Raw genomic sequence first — 6,496 nt, forward strand, 5'->3', positions numbered from 1 at the left:
AGGTGACAAGTGGGGCTTTTGAAATATGTTTCCATGTTCTCTCAAATGCTTAGGAGACTAACTGTGCCAGTTCTAATTCACATTTGTATTTGGTTAGGATTTAGACTCCAGCTTTTTTCCCCTAAGAAGATTTGAACCATTATGCTAAGTGGGAGAACTTGGATTAAAAATAGAACAGAAGCCAGACAGACAGATCTCCACCTTGCATCCGAGCTGACCCTTGGGTCCTCAAGTTAGTTTTGAGTTTTGTGGAAGGTGAGGCCAAAGGAGAAGCATGGGGCCTTCGGGGGCAGGAATGGAGGGGGTGACCGCTGGCTCAAGCCACAGTCTCCAGGCTGGGATCTGGAGGCTCATTTTTGCTTTCTAGCCTCACAGTCCAGGGTATTTTGAGCTCGTTTTACAGAAGTGGGAATAGACCTATTGAGGCCAGCATGTTGACCACGGGGCAGAACCGCGACCTTTCCCCCACCTCCCTCTCTCTCTCTTTTTAGGGACAGGATTTTCATTTTCTGGTCCAGCGGCCATACCCACCACCACAGAAAGGTTTTCTGATCTTTGTTTTTATCCGTTGAGGTCACACTCATCGGACTGTGTCCAATGACCCAGCTTCACAATGAGCTGTGGTTCGCACAACGGTCGTGCAGGGCCGGGCCTCTGTGTCACAGATGGGTGTGTGGCACACGGCGTCAAGGGTGGAGCGTAACAAACTAACTTGGAATTCCTGGAGACTGGGAGAAACTGGTTCAGTCCTATTGTTTTCCGATGGTTTCCTCCCCTCTGGTCACATGGGCGTCCTGGACGTTCCTCCAACATTCCAGACACGCTGCTACCTCTGGGCTTTCGCACCCGTTTTCACTATGCCCAGAAAGTGTGTCCATCATCAAAGCCTCCTTCAAGTCTTGGCTCTAAGGAGTCTTCAGGGGGCTTGCCCGGACCTTTGGATTTACAGTTGTACCCCCTCCAACCCACAACACCGAGCCCCCTGCCCTTGCTCTATGCCTTCCCGTGGCTCATCAGCTGGGAGCATAAGTAAAAGTACATTTATTTATGTCTGATGCCTACTTATTCATTCATATGCTTCCTCTGCTGTTGTTGGGTTTCTATTGAAGACTAGTAATTTGCAATAGAATCTTCAGTGATTGCCCTGCCATTTATTTCTTGCCTTCAGGAAGGCACGGCTTTTAGGTTTTTTTGTTCCCTGTTGTATCCACTGAGCCTAATACAGTGGCTGCCACGTTGAGCATTGAGTAGGAACTCAAGAATGAATGAATGAGCTACCCTGTTGGTACATGTCAGACACATACCAGGCCTATCAGGGACATGCTGCCCAGTGGACAAGTGACTCACATATGAAATTTGTATGAGCACATGTGGCCGACACATGCGTGATGTGTCGCCCACCTTGGCAGGCGCTAGATCAAAACATGACAGAAGGAACGTGCAATGCACGTGTGGACACAGGTGAATCAAGGGACGGGATATAAAAGACATGGGAGGGGAAGGTGGTGGCCCAGGCCGAGTCCACTGAGGGACACGGGACGGATCAGACCGGGTGGGTGGCGGGCACACCAGAGAGAGAGGCTTGTGGCAGCCCCGTGGGGATGCTACCATCTGTACCTCCAAGCCTTCGGCATTACCTCGCAGAAACAGATGCCCTTCCCAAACAAATTGCTTTCACTTTCTCTTCAAAAAATAGAATTCCACTTCCCCCCCAACATCCCAAATATCTTATGCCTGGAACCTCTTCACAGAGTTCAGAGATTTTATTTTTATTTTTTAATTTTAATTTAATTTTATTTTTGCCCTGAGCCTTTTTGGCAATCTGTGGAAGTCTGTGGACCCCTTCTCAGAAAAATAAATAAATGTGCTTTTAATGTATAACATAAAAGACATAGGAACAAAGAAACAAACTGTATTAAGATACAATAACCAAAATATTCAGGAAAATTATGATTAAAATAACGCATGTGCTTCTTTATAAAAATACTAAATATTAAGAGATCTGGCAGTGAGTCTAATAACTACCTTAATCTTAAAGTAGTTCTGAGTGTAAATGATATTTCAAGGCACTGACAAGGCCTGTAAGGTGTGACAATATCTGTGGCTTCTGTGGGATATATTCACAACTCCTACTGTGGCTTGTTGCCTACCTTCAAACCAAATTGCAGGTAGAGGTTTCTGAAAATCAAAGCATAATAGCTTTCCCATTTCAGTTCACAGACTCCCTGAATTCTCTCCAGAAAACTATTGGGGGTCTGTGGACCTCATTGTTCAAACCTGCCTTCCAGTCGCCCTATGGAGAACAGTCTATCCTGGCTATAGGAATTCAGCTTTAAGACTCTCTCCCATCGAGGAGGTAGAAAGTGAAATCTCAGTGAAGAGGAGCGGCATACTGGCAAGGCTTGATTTTGGTGGGTCTGGAAGGAGGAAGAAGCAGAAGGTCTTCATCACCCATCAGGCGTTTTGCCATCTGCTCACGGAGCTGTTGACACTGATTGCCGCAGGAGACTAGAGCCAGTGGGGAGCAGCCTACCCCTTGTGGCCAGGACTGGAAAGGTTCCCCCCACCCCACAGAGACTGAGCTGGAGTCCTCCATGAGCTTGCGGGTCCAATACGGAGGGCCTGGTGGAAATGGCATCAAAGAGGAGCTACAAAGGAGGGGAAGCCCAGGAGGAAGGCAGTCAACCTGACAGGTGATGTCCAGGTGCTCTGGGGAACCTGGATGGAACAGATCACTGCCACTGAGCAGTTCCAAGGGACTGCCAAGCGCTCTTGACTTTGAACCCATCCAGTTCTCACAGCTTGTGCTTAGGATTCCAGAGGCTCCCCAAGGCTTTCTCCTGTGTCTGGGCCTGAGAAGCTGCCCTGGGGAGTCCCCATGTTTCCCGGGTTAAATGAGAGTCATGCAATTGATCCATTCCCATTTCTGGTGTGAGCATGGTGTGATCCGTGGAAAAATAAATAATGACAGTAGATCTGGATTTTCTAGGAGAGTTCTGCTGGTGCAAATTGAATGCGGATAAATGGATAGAGAAGATGTGGTATGTCTCTATACAATGGAATACTACTCAGCCATCAAAGATGACATCTTGCCATTTGCAATGATGTGGTTGGAACTAGAGGGTATTATGCTTAGTGAAATAAGTCAATCAGAGAAAGACAATTATATGATTTCACTCATTTGTGGAATTTAAGAAACAAAATAGAGGAACATGGGCGAACAGAAAGAAAAACAAAACAAGATGAAATCAGAGAGGGAGACAAACTATAAGAGACTCTTAATCATAGAAAGCAAACCAAGTGTTGCTGGAGGGGAGGTGGTGGGGGGGGATGGGTAACGAGGTGATGGGCAGTAAGGAGGGCACGTGATGTGATGAGCACTGGGTGTTATACAAGACTGATGAATCACCGACCTCTACCTCTGTAACTAATAATACACTATATGCTAATTAATTTAATTTAAATAAAGTTTCAAAAAAAAGAATGTATGTCCCACTTTTGGGTATGGGGAGTGCAGAAACCACACACGTGGATCAGGTTAATGTTTTGGAGATGGGGGACATTTGTTTTGCTATATGAAAACTTTGGCTAGGGTTTGTGAATGGTATCTGTTGGTCCAGAATTCAGCAGAATCACTTTTACAGAGACAATTGCTCCCTGGATGAGGAAAAGCACCTTGACTAACATTTTTGTGCACGGAAAGCAAGGCCTCAGAGAATGGAAAGTCTTAGATAAAAAGAGTTAAAATGCTACAGACTCAGACCACTCTGGAAGAGTCTGGGGCTCTTTAGGGAACACAAGGAGAAGAAGAGAGACACAGCTACAGCTGGGGCCCAGGGAAACCCCATGCGAGGCGGACCCGAGCTGGGAGAGCTGGAGTCTCAAGGTCAGGGATGACTAATACACATCATGTATGTGTTTGAAATGTAACCCTCTGGGATGCCAGGGTGGCTCAGTCATTAAGCGTCTGCCTTTGGCTCGGGTCATGATCCCAGGGTCCTGGGATTGAGTCCCACATTTGGCTCCTTGCTCGGTGGGGAGTCTGCTTCACCCTCTGCCTGCTGCTCCTTCTGCTTGTGCTTTCTGACAAATAAATAAATAAAATCTTTAAAAAAAAAAAAAAGAAAAGAAAGAAGAAAGAAAACAAACAACAAACAAAAAACCCAACAACAACAACAAAAAAATGTCACCCTCTGGGCAGGTTCTGCGGAGGTTGGGGTTTGGGGTTGCCCAGAACTTGGGCTCTGCCCCAGGAACCCAACTGGAGTGCCGTGTGATGGTGGCAGACTCAGGGGGCACCAGAGGCCAGTGGGCTGGGCCCTGTGGCTTCTCGGGGCAACCCCCCCACCCCGATTACTGGAGGTATTCTCCCTGTCCTGGGTAAAGATCTGCCATGTCCGTGGTAGCTTTAAGTGGAGCTCACCAAGCAAGTTGTCCTTCCAGCCAGTTCTTCCTGAAACCCTCACACAATTGCCTCATGGGGCTGTAAAAGCTGCTTCCAGAAAGTTCCCTGGGGTGGAACTAACAGGTGGTTCAGGAGACAAGTTCTTGCTTGTCTATACATCTTACCACAGATTTCCAGTCCAGGCTCTTAGGTCATCTATGTAGCAGTGACCACATTGTTCCTGCATATACATCACACGACCTGCCAGGCCCACCACCGTTGTTACCCCAAATCTTCAGGGAATGTCGGGTACACAAGACTTGATCAGTGGGGCTTGGTTGGTGGGTGGGGTAAGGGAAACAGGAGGAGAGCGCCACCTGCAGGACCTCACCGGGCTGGCAAGGCGGAACCACTATGCAGAGGCAGGCACCTGGACCCCGCCCCCCGCTGACCCCGACATCTTATATAAGGGTGACCTCAGAAGCCTGGAAGGCTTGTGGACTCATGGGCAGCCGGCCCTTGAGTGGGTCTCGCATCTCCCGTTAGCCTGGGTTGGGAGGATTTTTACTGGCTCAGTTTAAACTGAATCGTGCAGGACCTGCATGAGAGTTTTGCAAAGAGATAAAGATCTCCTTTGATCCCATCTTCCTTATGTGAGAGCTCAGCCACAAATAGTGTGGTGTCCTTTTAGTTTCTACCTCTAACAAGGCTGACTTTGTTCTTCCCATTCTGTTTCCTGTGTCGACCCTCCAGGTCCTAGTTTCCTAGTTCTGTTTTGGTGGTCTCCTATTTTTATCCTTTTCCCTTTGAGGATAGGAGGTGGTACAGAGGCATTTCCTTCCAACTGAGGGCTTTGGAAATCTACAGTCTCCTACAGGCTTTAGAAATGTCACATGGCAACTGCAGTAGCAGTAGCTGGGCAGAAACACATGGGACCTATACAGTCTGGAAACTCAAGATTTCATTACAGCCCAGGTACTCACTCACCCCACAGCCTTTGGGAAGTCAGGGCTTTTCTCATATTCTGTTTCTTCATCTGTAAATTGAGGAAGTGGGGCTAGTAGGTTACTCTGGGCTCTCCGGGTTGCAAATGACAATAAACCAACTCACACTAGCTTGAGCAAAGTGGGGACTCTTAGCTATTGGTTGCCAAAGAAGAGTGGATGGCAGCTGGACCAATGGAACCAGGCATTTAATGGTCATCAGGACCTTTTCTCTCTGTCTCCTGTCTCCACTTTCGAATGTTGACTTCTTTTTTTCCCACTCACCAGTTTTCTTCATGTAGCGGCCAACATGGGCCCGGCGGCTCCAGGTCCTCCATTTAACAGCTGTGCTGCCTGAGCAATCCAGAAATTAGACAGACAGCAATGAGTTGCAAATCCAAAATTCTCATGGGCCCAGACTGGATCAGTGCCCCCACCCCAACACGTCAGCTCTGTAGCCAGAGAAGCAGAAACACTTAGTGAAAAATGGCTGCTCCCTAGTCCCGTGGTGATGATGTGAATAGGGATGCAGGCGCAGGTGGAGACAGATATAGAAAACCCGGGGACAGGGCATATGGGGAAATATGCAGTATAAGAAGTCTGGAGTTTAATTGTTAATGAAAGTTCTGTTACTGCTTCGTCAAAAGAGCAAAAAAAATTATTTTCTTGAGTCTCAAAGCTCTTAACCACTTTTGTTCTGAGAAAATGTTGACAGGAGACTAAAGCAAGTTTTGGTAAGTTACTGGTTGAATTTCAGCTCTCGTAACTGATTTCTCAAGCGCGTACAATTAAAATATAACCCTGCAGAGAGGATCCTGGGAAGATCACGGAGCAGGAAAGCAACAGGGATCTACCTCCTCACCTTGACTACAATTGCACTGGCAACTGACTGTCTGATGTAACTATTTTAGAAGTCTGCAGTCCATTAAAGGCTGGCAAGTTCCAGGGGAAGGCTTGGACAGTAAATTGCAGTTAATTTCAGTCAATTTCAGCTCTTAGCACAGTAGCAGCTGCCCATCCCCCACCCCCATCCAGGTGGCAGGCAGCTGTGCCTGAGTTCCTGGGGCGGCTTGCACACAGTCTGTGGGAACCCTGGTGGGCAAAAGGACCCTGTCCTCCAAATAACAGG

Source organism: Enhydra lutris, unplaced genomic scaffold, assembly GCF_002288905.1.
Source record: "Enhydra lutris kenyoni isolate GAN:26980312 unplaced genomic scaffold, ASM228890v2 scaffoldscaffold26, whole genome shotgun sequence".
Classification (NCBI taxonomy): Eukaryota; Metazoa; Chordata; class Mammalia; order Carnivora; family Mustelidae; genus Enhydra; species Enhydra lutris.